At 42.0% G+C, this 20,435-nt stretch overlaps 1 protein-coding gene across 9 annotated transcripts in view; it reads right to left on the bottom strand.

Annotated features, from left to right (window-relative positions):
* Positions 1-20,435, bottom strand: part of NCALD (neurocalcin delta) — a 445,048-nt gene that overhangs the window by 418,466 nt on the left and 6,147 nt on the right. For 2 of the 9 annotated variants that reach the window (XM_007173400.3, XM_007173398.3), the window contains exon 1: positions 15,621-15,796. The exons of 6 other annotated variants lie outside the window; for them this stretch is intronic. The gene's annotated coding sequence lies outside the window, so the exon portion shown is untranslated. Of the gene's footprint in view, positions 1-15,620; positions 15,797-16,614; positions 16,687-20,435 lie in introns of those variants that run through there. One more of the 9 variants, XM_057532213.1, reaches the window with a different exon arrangement.

Genomic DNA, 20,435 nt, shown 5'->3' with positions numbered 1-20,435 from the left:
TGGAGATCACCTTCCTCCCCACAAACACATCAGAAATACATCTACATGTGGAACAACTCCTACAGAACACCTACTGAATGCTGGCAGAAGACCTCACACTTCCCAAAAGGCAAAAAACTCCCCACGTACCTGGCATGTGGCTGAGAGGGTCGTGGTGCTCTGGCCGGGTGTCAGGCCTGTGCCTCTGAGGTGGGAGAGCCGAGTTCAGGACACTGGTCCACCAGAGACCTCCAAGCTCCACATAATATTAAACGGCGAAAGCTCTCACAGAGATCTCCATTTCAACACTAAGACCCAGCTCCACTCAACAACCAGCAAGCTCCAGTGCTGGACACCCTATGCCAAACAACTAGCAAGACAGGAACACAACCCCACCCATTAGCAGAGAGGTTGCCTAAAATCATAATAAGGTCACAGACATCCCAAAACACACCACTGGACACAGTCCTGCCCACCAGAAAGGAAAGATCCAGCCTCATCCTCCACAACACAGGCAATAGTCCCCTCCACCAGGAAGCCTACACAACACACTGAACCAACCTTAGCCACTGGGGGCAGACACCAAAAACAACGGGAACTATGAACCTGCAGCCTGTGAAAAGGAGACCCCAAACACAGTAAGTTAAGCAAATTGAGAAGACAGAGAAACACACAGCAGATGAAGGAGCAAGGTAAAAACCCACCAGACCAAACAAATGAAGAGGAAATAGGCAGTCTACCTGAAAAAGAATTCAGAGTAATGATAGTAAAGATGATCCGAAATCTTGGAAATAGAATGGAAAAAATACAAGAAACGTTAACAAGGACCTAAAAGAACTACAGAGCAAACAAACAATGATGAACAACACAATAAATGAAATTAAAAATTCTCTAGAAGGAATCAATAGCAGAATAACTGAGGCAGAAGAACGGATTGGTGACCTGGAAGATAAAATAGTGGAAATAACTACTGCAGAGCAGAATAAAGAAAAAAGAATTGAGGACCATCTTAGAGACCTCTGAGACAGTATTAAATGCACCAACATTCGAATTATAGGGATCCCAGAAGAAGAAGAGAAAAAGAAATGGACTGAGAAAATACCTGAAAAGATTACAGTTAAAAACTTCATTAATATGGGAAAGGAAATAATCAAGTCCAGGAAGCACAGAGAGTCCCATACAGGACAGATCCAAGGAGAGACACACCAAGACACATATTAATCGAACTATCAAAAATTAAATACAAAGAAAAAATACTAAAAGCAGCAAGGGAAAAACAACAAATAACATACAAGGGAATCCCCATAAAGTTAACAGCTAATCTTTCAGCAGAAACTCTGCAAGCCAGAAGAGAGCGGCAAGACATATTTCAAGTGATGAAAGGGAAGAACCTACAACCAAGATTACTCTACCCAGCAAGGATAGAGATTCAACACAGCAAATCATTCAGAATGATTTTCTGAATGATTCAGAATCTCATTCAGATTCGACAGAGAAATTAAAACCTTTACAGACAAGCAAAAGCTAAGAGAATTCAGCACCACCAAACCAGCTTTACAACAAATGCTAAAGGAACTTCTCTAGGCAGGAAACACAAGAGAAGGAAAAGACCTACAATAACGAACCCAAAACAATCAAGAAAATGGTAATAGGAACATACATATTGATAACTACCTTAAATGTAAATGGATTAAATGCTCCCACCAAAAGACACAGACTGGCTAAATGAATACAAAAAAAAGACCCATATATATGCTGTCTACAAGAGACCCACTTCAGACCTAGGGACACATACAGACTGAAAGTGAGGGGATGGAAAAAGATATTCCATGCAAATGGAAATCAAAAGAAAGCTGGAGGAGCAATTCTTGTATCAGACAAAATAGACTTTAAAATAAAGACTATTACAAGAGACAAAGACGGACACTACAAAATGATCAAGGGATCAATCCAAGAAGAAGATATAACAATTGCAAATATTTATGCACCCAACACAGGAGCACCTCAATAGATAAGGCAAATACTAACAGCCATGAAAGGGGAAATCGACAGCAACACAATCTTGGTAGGGGACTTTAACACCCCAATTTCACCAATGGACAGATCATCCAAAATGAAAATAAATAAGGAAACACAAGCTTTAAATGACACATTAGATAAGATGGACTTAATTGATATTTATAGGACATTCCATCCAAAAACAACAGAATACACTTTCTTCTCAAGTGCTCATGGAACATTTTCCAGGACAGATCATATCTTGGGTCACAAATCAAGCCTTGGTAAACTTAAGAAAATCGAAATCATATCAAGTATCTTTTCCAATCACAATGCTATCAGACTAGATATCAATTCCAGGAAAAAAATCTGTAAAAAATACAAACACATGGAGGCTAAACAATACACTACTTAATAACCAAGAGATCACTGAAGAAATCAAAGAGGCAATCAAAAAACACCTAGAAACAAATGACAATGAAAACACGATGACCCCAAACCTATGGGATGCAGCAAAAGCAGTTCTAAGAAGATAGTTGATAGCAATACAATCCTACCTCAAGAAACAAGAAACATGTCAAATAAACAACCTAACCTTAATTAATTAACCTCTCTTAATTAATCATTAAAGAAATGCAAGTGAAAACTCTAATGAGATATCATCTCACACCGGTCAGAATGGCCATCATCAAAAAATCTACAAACAATAAATGCTGGAGAGGGTGTGGAGAAAAGGGAACCCTCCTGCACTGTTGGTGGGAATGTAAATTGATACAGCCACTATGGAAGTTCCTTAAAAAACTAAAAATAGAACTACCATACGACCCAGCAATCCCACTACTGGGCATATACCCTGAGAAAACCATAATCAAGAGTCAGGTACCACAATGTTCACTGTAGCTCTATTTACAATAGCCAGGACATGGAAGCAACCTAAGTGTCCATCAACAGATGAATGGATAAAGAAGATGTGGCACATATATACAATGGAATATTACTCAGCCATAAAAAGAAACGAAATTGAGTTATTTGTAGTGAGGTGGATGGACCTAGAGACTGTCATACAGGGTGAAGTAAGTCAGAAAGAGAAAAGTAAATACCATATGCTAACATATATATATGGAATCATAAAAAAATGGTTCTGAAGAACCTAGGGGGAGGACAGGAATAAAGATGCAGACGTAGAGAATGGACTTAAGGTCACGGCAAGGGGGAAGGGTAAGCAGGGACGAAGTGAGAGAGTGGCATGGACTTATATACACTACCAAAAGTAAAACAGATAGCTAGTGGGAAGCAGCCGCATAGCACAGGGAGAACAGCTCGGTGCTCTGTCACCACCTAGAGAGGTGGGATAGGGAGGGTGGGAGGGAGACACAAGAGGGAGGAGATATGGGGATATATGAATATGTATAGCTGATTCACTTCGCTATAAAGCAGAAACTAACACACCATTGTAAAGCAATTATACTCTAATAAAGATGTTTAAAAAAAAAAAAGGAAGGCTCAGAAGGGTTAAGTAACTTGCCCACAGTCTCACAGCCAGCAAGCCAGCATGAGGATTCAAATGCAGGAAGTCAGACCCCAGAGCCCATACTCCTAACCACTAAGCTACCCTGCCTGCAAGGCACTCCAACTCCCTCAATGCCCATTTCACATGGCACTGCCTCTGACGCAGCCTTTAATGACCCCTGCTGATCTGTGTTCTCCCCCTCCTCCAGGCCCCATTGCTCCTCTAGCTTTTGCTGCATATGTAACTACCATCCCTACTCTCCTATTTGGGATTTAAGGCAAATGGACCCATAGTCATCTGCTCAGGCTGCTGTAACAGAATCCCACACTCTGGGTGACTTAAACAACAGTTATTTATTATCTCACAGTTCTGGAGGCTGTAAGTCCGAGATGAACATTTCAGCAGAGTTGGTTCCTGGTGAGGCATTCTTCCTGGCTTACAAACGATCACCATCTCACTGTGGCCTTTTCTCCATGCACGCAGAGAAAGAAATAGCTCTTTTATCTCTTCTTTTTCTTATAAGGACACCAGTCCTCTCAGATTAGAGCCCCACCCTTATTTAACCTTAACTACCTCCCTAATGGACCTGTTTAAATATCGTCACATTGGAAATGAGGGCTTCAATACATGAATTTGGGGGAGGCCGAGGGGACACAATTCATCTAATAATGAATTATATTGTAAAGCAAACCATGTGATTGGAAGTTCCACTGAATAAAGCTTCCATTTGCAACTAATAATATTCATTTCCTGGTTATATCAGGGGCTTAGCTGTGGCAGAGACACAAGTAAATCCCAATTCCCTCACCAACACTGCATTAATTCATCTTTGTAGGAGGCAGAGGGACTGTGTTGAGGGCTCATCAGAAATCCAGCTGTCTCTCTATCACACACCACTGACAAGGAAAACCCTCAAGTCAGAGAGCATACCTGGCTCCAAAGGCAGTACTGCACAGTTGTTAGAGAAGTGGACTCTGGAGCAGACTTGGGTTTTAATCACTGATAGGCTGTGTGACTTTCGGCAGGTGGGTTACCTTCTCTGAGCATCAGATGACTCATTTTTGTTTTTTAGACCAGTTTCCTGCCTTCATGCAGGGAACGGATGGAGACATTTAGCTGATACTGATGAGGCAACCAAGGGCAGTAAAGAGGTGGGTGGTGGGAGGTTTACATTCAATGAAAAGTAATGAAACTCCTATATGGCATTAGGCCAGGGGGTTCCTTCCTGGATTCATTCAAATTGTACTCGGTAGGAAACAGCCCTACTGTTAGATGTCAGTCGCTATTTTAGAACAATAAGGTCTACAGAGGTAAGTGTAGTAATTTGTCATATTTTGTGGCCAAACAGCCTTTTTTCGAATACTCCTCCCAAATTTGAGAAACTTCCTACCTTCTGAGTCCACATCTTCCAGAGAAGTCAGGAATTTGAATCCCCAGCCTACTTTACAGGCACGTGACCTGGGCTCCACCAATCAGCAGCAACCATGCAAAAATTCTTCTCAGAAGAGAGTAGGGGTACAGAAGGAGTCACCATACGGGATTCACTGTGGTGGGGATGTGGGGAGCATGGCAGAGAGATGCCCAGCCTGCAGAAGCAACAGCGATGGGGTCCCCACGTAAGGACTCACTTGGTGGTATGAGCAGAGGGACCTGTGCTCTCTGGTAGCCACACCAAGGTCTCTACTGGAGCCACCAGTGGTGTAATTTGTGTAGTGTTCCTGGCTGCATGGCCTCCAAGTCTGACCCTGGTCCTCCCAGAAATTCTGTGAGCTCCTTAATATCCTTTTAAAAGCTCTCTTTCTGTATAAACTAGCCAGAGTGGGCACTATTGTTTGCAACTGAGAACTTCAAACCAGTATGAAACCAAATAATAGTTGCACTACTAAATTAAAGTCAAGAGAGAAGAAACACATTTTGGCATATCAGGGAACTTTTTTAACCCCATTAATATACTTTTTTTTTTTTTTTTTTTGGCCGCAACTTTCGGCTTGCATGAGCTTAGCTCCCTGACCAGGGATTGAACCTGCAGGCAGTGGAAGCACAGTGTCCCAACCACTGGACTGCCAGAGAATTCCCTAAAATTTTAAATAAGTACAAGAAATTAAGGCAACTATCTGCGAAACTTTGATAGTCAAAAGCAGCTGATTATTTGTTCCAATGGATATCTGGGACCGTTGCAGTAGGTACAGTAAGCAAGAGATACGGCAAGTCTGTCAGCACAAAGTTATATCTATACACACACACACACCCCCCACACACAAACTACTCAAGACTCGAGGTTACATAGATTCAACCTGTATCTGTTAGCATGGGGACTTACTAGTTTAACCTCCCCTGGCCTTGAAGTTCCTGATTTATGAGATAGTTAAAAACCAAGCAATTATTTCCCAGTGGGTTTTAAGATCATGGATATATAAACAGGACAATTTAATCATTACCTCAATAAACTGCGTCTTAAATCCTAGGCATAGCTAAAGGTTTACACAAAGCCTTTATGTAATTCACCAAAGTCATTTCTATGCTAGAACAGCTTAGACTTTAAATAGAGGGCACCTAATAAGAGCCCTTAAAGTCTTATCCTCCTACTTAATCAAAAAAATGGAGACAAGACCACCCTGCTATTGGTTTTCTCAAAACGATGCAAGTCTTTTTTTTTTAATTTTATTTTATTTATTTTTTATACAGCAGGTTCTTATTAGTTATCTATTTTATACATATTAGTGTATATATATCAATCCCAATCTCCCAAAAGATGCAAGTCTTAATAACAATTTTGTTTGGTTTAATAGCATCATTTTTCAGGACTAATGACTTAAAAAACATAGGTGATCTAGGCCTTTCCAAACATTCTGGACTTCATAGGTCTTTGGATTTGTCACATACAAAAAAGATAAAGTCAGTGACCCAGACTGCTTACCCTGAGCCCTAAAATCTTGATTATGGATATCCAGTTATTTATGATATACCTGAAAATGTTCCAAAGTGGACATGGGTTATTTCTGTCTGGACAGAATCCATTCCCATTTCTTCAGGTACTAACATCCCAATTGGAGACTATACTCCAATTATATATATATATATATAGTATATAGTATATATATTATATGTAGTCTGGAGACTATACCCTGTCCATGTGTTTTAATAAAGAGGTGGTTTAACCCCTCTCCAGGGCTGGGCAGTGACCCAGGCCTGACCACTCAGCCTGGCTGCCATGTTTGGTTGAGAGACTGGCGATCCTGAGCAATGAGAATCAAACCTGGGAATTTTACTGGCACTACAGAGAAAGAGAAGCTCTCCACGGGGGCAGCGCAGCTAACAGAGAAGCCTGGAGCTTCCAGTGGTGTCTTGAGGTCATGAAGGGAGGGCCTGCCTGAGGATGAAACCAATTCAGATGAATGCAGAGCCAAGCGATGGCAAGAGTTCGATTTCTGAGGTTATTGTTTAAGACCTGGATCCAGCCAAGCTTTTGCCTACACAGTTACAAGAGCCAATTAATGATTTATTTAGATGACAGTCAACCTTAAAAGTTTTTAAAAACAGTACTTTCTAGAATAGAAAAACTTGCCGGGTTAGTCATACGTGGCATCTATTTTATTTTCAATTCTAGAAAAGTTATCTTTAATAAATTTGGGGTAGCCATCTTCAAAAAAAAAAAAGAACCAATTAAATTCGATATTTTTCTAAGTCCCTTGAAATTCAGTTTCTATCATTCACAACCTGAAGAGTCTTAACAGATATGGATACTTGAGACTTTATAAAGATAGCAAATGTGTTATTTAACTTTAAAAGTATTAAAGTATAAAATGAGCTTATACCAGATGTTAATTTCCTGCCCTGAACAACTTCCCATGTCCTGCCCACAATCCCCTGCTTGGGAAAATGGTGCTGGAAAAGTCTGTGCATGAGGCAACCACCAAAGGACCTGGGATGAACAGCCAACCCAAAGGCAGCTAATCATTTTCCTAGCCAGGCTCTAATGGCTGTGTAGCCTGGCTCAATGAACTAGACCAATAGGAAACCCTCAGTTACAAGTTTGAGCCAGAAGATACTGAGGTCCCAGGCTGCAGCCTTATGGGCTGGCCATTCAGGGACCATATGTAAAATGAAGCAACAGAAGAAGACAGGAGAGAAAAAGGGAGGGGCCAACTGAGGGAGACCACATGACCTCTGAGAAAGGTAATGACTCCATTCCCAATTTTTCAGTCCTTTGTTTTGGACTCCATGAGACCCAGCTGTTCTTTGCTTCACAGGCTCAGAATCCTTTGAAGTGGCAGAGCAGTACAGTGGTTAGAGATTATGGCTCCCAAGTGACCACCTGGGTGTGAGTCCAGATTCCCGCTGACCACCCACATGCTTAGGACACATTCTCTAAGGCTGCTCCTCCTCAGTAGAATGGGGTTAGTAACACTCTACCTGGAGTAGGGCAGAAGAGTCCATGTGACAATATACGCAGAACAACGTAATGATAGAAGTAGTCATTGTTACCATAAGCTCCTTGTACTTAAACTCATTTGAGTGACATCCTAGCCCCTGGCCACTGAGAGGGCCCAAACTAAAGCAACAATTTATTAAGTGATTAACTTAAACAAAAATATAGTCTTAAACAATACATATAGTACTGTCAGCCTATGGATATAACTACAGGGAAAAATCCTCTTTAACGGGAAAACCTGAGCCGTGGGTAGCACGTGAAAGTGGACACCCCGTCCCTGTCTTTATCCTGTATTGTGCCCTGTTCCACTTGGGTCCCACACTGACCCCTCGGGACTAGTTCATTCCATGTACCAGGCCTGATATGCCAACTTCCCAGACTTCTCTTCCTCCGTCTGCAACTGCTTGAAGCTTAGCCTCCTCTTCCAATGCGTTCTACAGCTCTAGCTATTCCTGTGGCTCCTTGTTCTTGCCAGGCAGGTGCCCATGTACACTGCGTGTGCCAGGAAAAGATGCCAATGCTGAAGTAGGAGAGCGTCTGTAGGCTGCCCTGGCTTTCGGGATGAAGAAAACAGCTAAGCCAAATCCACAGCCTTCTCTCATTACTCAAACCGCAGGCCTGTGATTACTTCCTGTTCCGAGGGGGCCCACCCCTTCTGAGGTTAGAAAAAAATTCACCTAGAGGCTGGGGGGTTTTACTCTTTAACTGTTTTGGCCCTTCTGTGAAAATTACACAAGCAACTGTACAGACTTTGTTCCTTTCCAAGTAGGTATTGTTTAATCATTCTGAACTGCTGATCTATGCTTTCCAGCCTTTAAAAAAACAAAATGGATTTTGCTAAAGAAAGGTGATAAAAAGCACCTTTCAAAGAACCTCTTTATTTAGAAAGAAAAAATTCCCTATTTCCCCGGAAAAAAAGATTCACAGAAATATTCTTCAAATCTGTTCTCCAAAATGTATTAAGAATGAGAAGCATTCAGGAGTCCTGAGAAAGGAACAGAAATTTTATTTCTTTAGGGAAAAAATAAGGGCCTTCCCCAAAGGCCCTGGTGTATTTGGTTTTGTATTCTTTGCTAAAAGGCAATAATCAAGGAATTAAATCTATATTCCCAAGGTCTTTCTCCCTGCCTTCTTTTGGTAGAATCAGGATGCAAGTTTTTTAGTACAATTACTACTCTAAAAATTGGAAGACTAACATATTCTGACAGCTACAGAAGAGGGCTGGGGGAGAGAAGGGCTAACACACTCCAATGTTTCAAGCAAGGGGCCACTCCCATGCCGGGATAAGCCACTTTTTGACTTTAAAGCCAGTCCCTCAACTTACAGGCTGATCATGTTCTAAGTTTCTTCCTAACCTGGAATTCTTAGAATCTAGAAAGTATTCTCCCCCAAGAACAATGTTCTAAGCACTGACTTATGTCACCCTAAAAGAGCCATCCTCACCTCAGATTTCCTCAAGAATCACAGAATTTTGTCCTATGGGCCCTGCACACTCCAGACACAACTCGTACCTTCCTTTTTGGAAATGCATTCAGAACTCCAAATAAGACACAGTGCTTCTGACCCTACAGCACTGTCACCAGTGCCAAGATGTCAGTGGTGGCCAAGGCCTGCCTTCCTGGGGTGAAGAGACTCGCCTCAGCCACGGTGACCAGACAAGGGAACCGAGAGGGGTAAGGGTAGGGGCAGGAGGGGTCCTTCCTGTCCCTCCTTGTGGTCCTCACTTGGCTACCAGTAGAGAAGGCAAAAGCAGGAACTTGAGGCTGGCAAGGCAGACCCCAGGGCCACAGAGTGCAGGAATGGGGGAGGGAAAGAGAATTCTCTAAGGCTTCAGCTGGCCGGTTCCTCCAGCTCAGCCAGGACTGCCTGTGCTCTTAACTTTCATTTCCACTGTTGGTTGCTAAGTGCCATACATAATGCAAAAGTAAATAGTAACACAGCACAGCTTGGGAGACACGAAAACACACATCAATCAGCCAAGGGAAAAAAAAAAAAAAAAAAAAAAAACCTCTCAAAGTTTCTAGCTTTATTTTTAGATCCTGGTTGACCAAATGAGTCACCTAAGTGCCCAAAGGAAGAGAAGCTGGGACGGAAAAGTGTAACAGAGATGCTGCAGATCTCCGGGCCCATCTTAGCTGATAAAATATGCATCAGTCAAGTCCTCAGGTGTTTTAAGTACCTCACAGTAGCGCTTTGACTAGGGTACAACATCCAATGCACTCTACTCACAAGACTTGCTGGATAGAAAACAACATCACCCCCTGGGGTTTCCAGACTGTGGAACAAGCGCAACACAAAATATTGATACCCTTTAGTAGAGAACACAACTTAATAAAAGTAACTAAAACAATGTTAAAGAAATGAGTGTAAATCCATTGAGGAAAGGAAGAGTGTTTTATTCACCTTGTATTTCCCACAACACCTGGCATATTGCCTTGGACAGAGCAGACATGCAACAAATGTTTTTTGAAAAATAATATTAATAATAATAATGGTCCTGGAAGAACCCTCATTTCTAAGCAAAACTATCATTATGACCTTCCTGAGATTCCCTACATGGTGATCAAACTAGACCTGAAGTTTCAAAGATAAATTTATCACTTTAAAAGGAAATCAGAAGGAAGAGCAGAACAACAGATAGAATAATATAAAAGAATCAACCACCAGACTGGAAAGCAGGAATAACCCTGAATGAGTCTTTGAGATTTGTTTGGCTTCTTCACCTGTAACACAAGATTATATTTGTGTCCCTACACCTCAGGGCAATGCAGCAGAGATGGATGAGAAATCATTAGGGGCTGCTCAGACTACACTCACGAGCAGCATCGTGATGGTCAAGTTACACGGCAAAGATCTAGGATCCAAGGGGACCAAGTTACTCTCAGTGTAACTACCAGGTAAATGCAAAATCTTCTTTCCCTTAGAAAAGACCCTTCTGATTATAATACCACTGTTTTAAGTTGAAAAAAAAACGCACAAATAAGAAAAGACACTTGCTTTATGGAAAGTTAAAAAAATAAAAAACATCATTCAATAAAGAGTGCTAGGACATCTTTTACCTTTTTAAATGTTCAAAACATCAATCTATTAAATCCACTAGAAATATATCCTAGGATATAATCTTGCATAAAGTAAAAGTTACTGTACAAAAATGATAATAGCAAAAAAATTATTTAGATTTGTTATCAAATGACCAATCATGGAATGACTAAGTAACCTGAGGTATATCCAGTCAATGGAATCGTTTATGCCCAATTACATATTATCTACAAAGAATATAAAATAAAATGGAAAAGTCCTTTAAAGCAAAAACTTCCATTTCTTTTACTCTCAATCCTTCACTTCTGACACTAATGCGCAAGGGTTTTTTCCACACCAACCAATTCTCTAACTCTCTGGGCACCAACTGGGTGTCCTACAACTCCATTCTTACTACTAACTACCTGGAGTTAATGCAGACCCCTCCGGTTAAGGGCTCAGTCCCACAAGACTGCTCTCCACTTCAGACACCAGTTGCAAGTCCTAGGTTGTCACCTGTACTTCTGACCAATCAGCTATAGATTGGGGGTTCCTAAGGCCCCCTCCTCAGGTTCAATAATTTGCTAGAACAGCTCTCAGAACTCAAGAAAATAGTTTACTTAGTAGAGCATCAAACTGTTACAGAAAGATACAACTCAGGAAGGCCAGTTGGAAGAGATGCACACAGCAAGGTATGGGGGAAGGGGCGTAGAGCTGCCATGCTCTCTCCAAGCATGCCACCCTCCCAGCACTTTGATGTGTTCGGCAACCTGGAAGGTCTCCAAACCCTATTACTTAGGATTTTTATGGCAGTTCCATTATGTAGGCATGTGTTGATTAAATCATTGGCCATTGGTGACTGAATTCAATCCCCAGCCCCTCTTCCCTCCCTGGAGGATTGGGGGGCATGGGATGGGGGGAGGGACTAAAAATTCCAACCCTCTATCTTCCAAGAGTCACTTCATTAGCATAAATTCAGATATGGTTGAAAAGGGCACATTATGAATAACAGAAGATGTTCCTCTTATCCCTATCACTAGAAACTCCAAGAGTTTTAGGAGCTCTGTGCCAGCAACTGGGGGCAAAGACCAAATATATATTTCTTATTATATCACAATATCACAGCTTGCAGTACAGTTAAATGAAAAATAATTTTTAAATTATATATAAATATGACTATGTAGCTAATAAAAAAATCTGTCATAAAAATAATGAAATGTGCCAAATATTAACCTTGTTTGCCTTTGAATATTTGGATTATTTTTTCTTTCTAGTTTTCCATAATGTTCACATTTTATTTCATGATAATGCCTTACTTTTATAATGGTGGGGATTAGGGTATGAAGGAAACAGCACCCAAGCTCTGGGGAACATATTCTTTAAGTGTCTGGATTAGAAAAATACAAGGCACAGTCTTCCTGTTGCTTTCCCAAGAAACTTCAGAGGCCAGAATGGACTTCTGATTCTCACTGCTTGCCTTTTGGTCTCACATGGAAAAGGCTGTCATGTCTTCCAAAGGGTGAGGTGGTGGGAACTCAACATCACAGACTTCCCACATCCCGATCCTCCCCTTCCGACCAGTCACAGAGCAAAATCCCATCAAAGAGCTCTTACTGGGCTTCCCTGGTGGCACAGTGGTTGAGAATCTGCCTGCCAATGCAGGGGACACGGGTTCGAGCCCTGGTCTGGGAAGATCCCACATGCCACGGAGCAACTAGGCCCGTGAGCCACAATTACTGAGCCTGCGCGTCTGGAGCCTGTGCTCCACAACAAGAGAGGCCACGATAATGAGAGGTCTGCGCACTGCGATGAAGAGTGGCCCCCGCTCGCCGCAACTGGAGAAAGCCCTCGCGCAGAAACGAAGACCCAACACAGCCAAAAATAAATAGATAAATACATAAATGAATAAAATTAAAAAAAAAAAAAAAAGAGCTCTTACTTTAAATATCCTATTAGAAATTTTAGGTCACAAGTCTAAAGAGAAATGTGTGCGTGTGTGTGTGTGTGTGTGCATGTGTGTGTGTGTGTCTTTCTGTCTGTCTGTACATCTGCTTCCTCCCCCCTTCCTCTATCTTCAAGGGCAGCAAGACAACTCCAGGGCAATGATGCAGCCATCTGCCTCATTCGCCAAATCTGATAAGTCTGAGTGATAAATGATAAATCTATTTATTAAAATAAAATGACAATGCAAAAGAGTGAGAAACAAAGGAACCCCAGCCAGCATAACACTCCAATATTAAACAATTTTAAATAACAACAGATTAAAGTCCATCCCTCCTCTCAACCTTGCCATAAAATCCAAATTAATAATCTCGGGTCCCTATGGGCAGTATTCCAGACCCTAATACTGAATTAGACTAAATATTTCCCCTCCAAGTGCGTACAACAATGAGATAAACATTCAAAATCCCTTACATAGCCCTAGAGAGATTATATATCATATATACCATTACATAAATGGTAAATTATGTAAATCCCAAGTATTAACACTGGCTGCCTTTGAATTATGGGTAACAATACTACAGTTATGTTCCTAAAAGTGTGGGGTAAATTAGAGATTTTTAATTTCAAAACTACTAAAAGTACACCCAAAAAAAAAAAAAAAAGTACACCCAGTGGTGTGTTCACCATTGAAAGAAATTCTCTGAAAAGCTTATTAAAACAAAAAACACTTTAGCAAAGAAAATGATCCCTCTAATTTATCTCTTTAGTAAATTCAAGTCTTGGCAGCTTCCTGTATGAAATGAAGGTGGTACACTTGTACGTTGGATATTAAAGTGCAGCTCCAGCAGCAGCAGGAGTTCTCTATGTGAGACGCCGCACCTCATGCCCACCTAACCTCCTCAACCTTCACAGCGGCCTCATGAAGCAGGTCCATGTACTGCCCAGTTGTCACCTGAAGATACAAGTTCCAGGAGGTCACACAGCTACTAAGCAGCAGCACTAAGACTGAAGCCAGGCTAATCCAGCTCCAAAGGGGATGTGCTCTTTCCACTATGGATCTACAGATTGCCTCTGCACCCCTTTTTCCTTCTACCAAAAATATCCATGCCCAAGCTTGGCTTGGACAACATTTAGGAAAAACAACTGGTATCCACTAATCAAAGAGATCATCAGGGACTTCCCTAGTGGAGCAGTGGTTAAGAATCCGCCTGCCAATGCAGGGGACACGGGTTCGAGCCCTGGTCCGGGAAGATCCCACATGCCGCAGAGCAACTAAGCCCATGTGCCACAACTACTGAGCCTGCGCTCTAGAGCCCGTGAGCCACAACTACTGAGCCTGAGTGCCACAACTACTGAAGCCCACGCGCCCAGAGCCTGTGCTCGGCAACAAGAGAAGCCACTGCAATGAAAAGCCCACACGCCGCAATGAAGAGTAGCCCCCCGCTCGCCGCAACTAGAGAAAGCCAGCACGCAGCAACGAAGACCCAACGCAGCCAAAAATAAATTAAATTAAATTAAAAAGAGATGATCAACAGTAATGCTGAATGAAGAAGGTACTGAATTATTATGTCAATTTTCAAAAAGTTAATCAATCCTCAAATTAGAACTAGAGGAAGGAAGCTATACATGGCCTTCCAATAATGAAAACAGAAAAAATAAACCAATTACACGGTCTGGTGGGGAAAAAGAAAGGTATAGAAGGGCCTAAAAATAGTTCTCATGTTATCGCCACTTTAATAATAGCAGATTCGCACACATTCTCTTAGAAATGTCACCTAGGCAACCAGAAATACAAAGACAGAGATGTTTGGAAAAATATTATGTATATGAATCTATTTTGCCATCTTTTGAACATAAATGATCACTATTGCAAGAAAAAGATGAAAACTAGGAGACTAAATAGTGGGGGAAATGTAGATACAGGAGAAAGTTTTGTAAGCAGGTGCCCAGTATAAAGAAGGGTAATAAGGTATAAAAGTAGGTCTCTATTTGTATAAGAAGCCCTGACCTATTGCCTCAAATTTGGGTCAAGAATCTGCTAGGAGTGTTAAACATATTTCTTCTATGTTGTTGAAATCTCAAGTTTTTATCTAATGAAACAAAGGCAGACTAATACAAAAAAGGGTAGCCTGGCAAACTTTAAAACACATTTGGAAAACTATCTTAAGTCCCACTTAACTAGGGGGACCATATGTCACTCTTCGCCTGGATTGCCTAGGACATCCGTGTTTGTGCCTGTTGTTTTGTTATAAGCATTAAAAAACTCTCCTCCTTCACACTCAAAAGGGTCCTGGTGTGAACAAAAAATTATATGGTCACTATATTTAGCCAAGACATATTTCTTGACCGCTTAATGATGTGCTAGCTACTAGGTTGGGAACTTAGATTAGCACCAAGACAATTCTGGAGATAGAATCTCTGATCTCCAGAACACTACAATCTCGCTGAATAGACAAAAATAACACCCAAAACAACAGTGAAATAGTGAAAACTTGATAATCATTGGTATACTCTAGGCTGTAAGTGCCTTGGTTCAGATCAGAGACAAAGTAAACAGTGTATCCCCTCAAGTGGGACACTACAGAGAACTAATGGCAAATGCCACCAGGCTTCACAAGCACTTACTGCATAGCAGGCACTGTGCCAAGCATGATGCCCACATGACGTCAATTCATGCTCAAAACAACCCCAGAAGCGAAGAACTATCATTATGCTCATTTTGCAGATGAGATGACTCACCCAAAGTCATGCCAGAGAATTCAAATGACCAACTCCAAGCACACATTCTCCACCACTGCGGTGTGGACACACTGCTTCCTGACTGCCAGCTTTTCCAGGAGTCGATGCAGCAGTCACGTGTTAGCAGAGCCATCGGGGTTCAGGAAAGCAGTGAAGGCTCGGCTCACAGCATGAGGGAGCGTTACCACCCTAGGCCTGAGGGCTAGAGGGGAAGGAGTGGCTACAGGAATGCGGAGAGGATGGCTGCAGGCAGAGGATGCCCGGATGGAGCTGTGGACTTTGGCAACAGACAAGCCACCCTGCAACATCCAACCCAGCAGGACGGAACGGAGGAAATAACTACCCTACCTCACTCTCCTCCCACCCTCCCAACAATGGCTGGACCCACCATAGGCTGAATTACACTAGAAATCAGAAGACAAAGATGGACACTGATGCTGATGGTAGAGATCAGCCTCTCAGGGCACAGAGCCAGGTGGATAAGGGAGGAAGGAGACACAGAGGACACAACAAGAGATGGCCAGCCTGCTCGCTGCCCTTGTCCCTACAGAAGAGTGTGCTTCAACTGCGGCAGAGGAAACTGGCCTAGTCGCTCTCTGGGCGTCAAGAAGATGCCAATAAGTCAGAAGATGCCATCCTCAGCATCTATGTAACTCCAGGGCCAGCTTCATGGGCAAGTGACCTGTGCAGTTACACAAGGCGCTATGTTCAGAAGGGCCTCCTGCTTGATTTAATGCTCGCTGACACCATCTTGAAATTCTTAACAACTTTTTTAACAGGGGCCTCCCATTGTCATTTTGCACTGGGCCTGCTAAATTATGTAGCCAGTCTTGTGCAAGGCAAACCATTTTCTTCAGCCGGTGAGACTAAATTTTCTAAGCATCACAGTATGCCAGGTATACTATTCAAAGCAAACAGATCCAAAGTTAATATTAACCAGAGTAACAATGTTATAGCAGAATATATAACATAATAAAGTGAAGGGACATTTTACCTTTTTTTTCTTTCCTCTTTCCCTTTTGAAGTCAAACTGCAAAGTGGCTGAGAAACCAAAATTAGCTGGCCCCTGTAGAGAAATAGACCTTAATTACAACTGCCTCTCCATAGCACAGAGGGAATGGATGTTGGCTCTTACCCAGTTAATGTGATCAACACAGACAAACAAACAGAATAATTTACACCCTGGGGTGGGCTCTCTTGATATATTCCACTTGATGAGTTATATTCATCAAATTAGCCAGATAATTGCCAAAGCTACCCTTGACCTTGTCTTGTGTGCCTGATGTACACAGGCCCCAGTTTGGGACTCATTATTGAAAACACATGCATAAAAGCCTTGCTGATAGGCTGGCAACATTTACAAACCATATTTCTAAGCCAATGCTTTCTGAAGGACTAAAACTTGAGACTTTACTGCTTCTGCTTCATTTTCCTGAAAGAGTCTAATATCTTTAGCCTTCCTCTGAGTAATTACAGTTTTAAAAGCATCTAGCAACCCCAGGTGAGAAGCCAGAACAGGAGCAGTGACTGCCCTTCTCCCATTCATTTCCTCCAAGCACGGGACAAAGCAAAGCACAGAAAACTTCCAGCAAGGCAGGGACCGAACTGTTTTGACAGCCTTTTTCACTCACCCCTTCATTTCAGAAATGAGGGATGGCAGATTCTAAGAATTTTGTTTGTTTGTCATTTAAAGTTAAAATAAAATTTCAATAGATCAAATCAAAAGCATTTACAAGAGCCATACTATATCAAGGAGCCTATAGCCCAGGTGGTAAATCAAATCTATGGGCATCATGACAGAATCACAGGATCAAGGATTGCAGTGTACACTCATGAGCTCTGTTGTGGGGTGAATGGTGGCCCCCAAAAAGATATGTCCGCATCCTAAACCCAGGAACAGGCGAATATGATCTTATTTGAACAAAGGGTCTTTGCAGATATAATTAAGTTGAGGATCTTGAAATAAGACCATCCTGTAAAATGCAAATTAAAACCACAATGAGATAGCACCTGCCACTGTTAGAATGGTCATCGTTAGAAAGACAAGAGATCACAAATGCCAGTGTGGATGTGAAGAAAAGGAAACCCCTGTGCACTGCTGGTGGGACTGTAAATTGGTACAGCCACTATGAAAAACAGTATGGAAGATCCTCAAAAAATTAAAAATAGAACCACCATATGGTCCAGCAATTTCATTTCTGGGAATATATCCAAAGGAAATGAAAACACTAACTCAAAAAGATATCTGCAACCCCATGTTCATAGCAGCATTATTTACAATAGCCAAGACATAGGAACAACCTAAGTGTCCACTGATGATGAATGGATAAAGAAGCTGTGGTATATATACACAGTGGAATGTTATTCAGCCATAAAAAAATGAGAAAATCCTACCATTTGTAACAACATGGATGGACCTTGAAGGTATTATGCTAAATGAAATAAGTCAGACAGAGAAAGACAAACATTATATATCACTTATATGTGGAATCTAAAAACAAACAAATTTTAAAAAACCCACCAAACTCATAGAAAAAGAGATCAGACTTGTCGTTACCAGAGGCAGAGGATGGGAGAAGAAGGAATTGGAGGAAGATGGTCAAAAGGTACAAACTTACAGTTATAAGATACGTTAAGTAGTAGGGACGGAATGTACAATATGATGTTATAGTTAACCCTGCTGTGTGATGTATGGGTAAGATGTTAAGAGAATAAATCCTAAGAGTTCTCATCACAGAGGAAACATTTTTTTTTCTTTTTGTCTTTCTTTTCTTTTTATTGTATAAATATGAGACAATGGATGTTAGCTGAACCTTTGTGGTAATCATTTTACACTATATGTAAATCAAACCATCATGCTGTACACCTTAAACTTATAGTGATGTATGTCAGCCTTTCTCAATAAAACTGGGGGAAAAATTATCTAGAATTATTATCCAGGTAAGCCCTAAATCCAATGACAGGTGTCCTTATAGGGGACACACAGAGGAGAGGAGGAGGCCACGTGACCACAGAGGCAGGAGTGGGAGTTATGTAGCCTCAAGCCCAGAAATGCTGATAGCCACCAGAAACTAGGAGAAGCAAGCAAAGAATTCTCCTCCAGAGCCTCTGGAAAAAGCCTGGCCCTGCTGTTAACTTGATTTCAGACTTCTGGCCTCCAAAATGGTGAGAAAATAAATTTCTGTTACTTTCAGCCACCCAGTTTGTGGTAATTTGTTGTAGAGGCCACAGGAAACTAATACAAGCCCTCAGCCACACCTCTCACCTGTGGCCTCAGCTTCACAACCTCAGGGAATGGAAAATCTGAGGCCTTCCAAAGCAGCCCATTCTGTTTTCACAGTGAGCCTAGTTCTGGCCCCAGAACAGGTCTTTTCCGCAATGCAGTACTACATGTAGTTGGAAACCATGATAATCAGGCTCCCACAGAGCTTCTTCTGGCTACAGAGCCCCTCATGTCATGCCTCAGGGGAGATGGGCTCCACCTCCCACACACTAGCCCCTGCCCTGTGCATTCCCTCCAGCCAGAAGAGCAGGGAGGGAACTACCACCTCCTTTGTCCTCAACACTCTTCACCTTCCAAGGTGGCCAAGTCTCATTAATGTTTAAGCGGTCAGGTTACACTACAAACTCTTTTGAAACTTTCAACTAAAAACAAAACAAAACAAACTTACAGCTTTCTCACGTGTGTTTCACGGACATATCACCCCCATCAACTATATAGAAAAAGGATTTTTTTATTGAAACATAACCAATCAGCTATGAAACATATCTAAAAAATACCTGTTGTTCGGACTTCCCTGGTGGTCCAGTGGTTAAGAATCCATCTTGCAATGCAGGGGATGCCGCAGGGCAACTAAGCCTGCGTGACACAACTAGAGAGCCCACGTGCCGCAACTACAGAGTCCACATGCCACAACTAGAGAGAAGCCCGTGCACTCACAGCAACTAACAAAGAGCCCGTGCACCACAGTGAAAGATCCCACGTGCCACAACTAAGACCTGACGCAGCCAAAAAATAAATAAATATTAAAAAAAAATACACACTGTTATTTAGAAAAAAGGGGGGGTAATTTCTGAGCAGTCACTTACTCTAAATTTTGACAGCCTAGCTAAGTTCGCACAAATCAGGTTATTACCAAAGAATCAAAACACACAGGTTTCTGAAAAACCTAACATTCCAGATCCAACTGGATGTACAGAAGAAATGTTCCTGGGTTCAAATCCCAGCTCCACAACTTACTAGCTACTGACCTAGGGTAGGCCACTCAACCTCTTGATGCTTTAGTTCTCTCACCTGTAAAGGATAATCGTAATGCTCCCTCTTGCCGGATTCTCTCTGCTTTGCCCTCCAGATCCAACCTCCTCCCTTCTCCACTCTGCTCTCAGCCCTGGGAGGCTGATTTCTATGAAAAAGGTAGTCCCTGCATTTCTTGCCCTCTGGCTTCTGGTTGGTTTGGCCAATTGGAAGACACCAGCAGATTAGAGGGGGTTGAAAAGAGTGGCTGGGGACTTACTCACCTGGTGCCTCCCGGCCAGGCCATACCTTGGCAGTAGCTGTATTCTCCTACTGAAGAGCAATTCCAGAAACTGCTCGTTCATGTCACCCTTTCAGGACTGCACACTCATCTAGCCAGTCTGGGTGACTTCCCTTAATTTGCCCACAACTTTATGAATATGGTAGTCCCCCATTATCCATGGGGAACACATTCCAAGCCCCCCAGTGGATGCCTGAAACCACGGACAGTGCTAAACCCTATATATACTATGATTTTTCCTATACATATGTAGCTATGGTAAAGCTTAATTAATAAGTTA

Source organism: Balaenoptera acutorostrata, chromosome 17, assembly GCF_949987535.1.
Source record: "Balaenoptera acutorostrata chromosome 17, mBalAcu1.1, whole genome shotgun sequence".
NCBI lineage: Eukaryota > Metazoa > Chordata > Mammalia > Artiodactyla > Balaenopteridae > Balaenoptera > Balaenoptera acutorostrata.
Note: the sequence above shows the minus strand (reverse complement) of the source record. Positions and strands in the feature narration are given on the sequence as shown.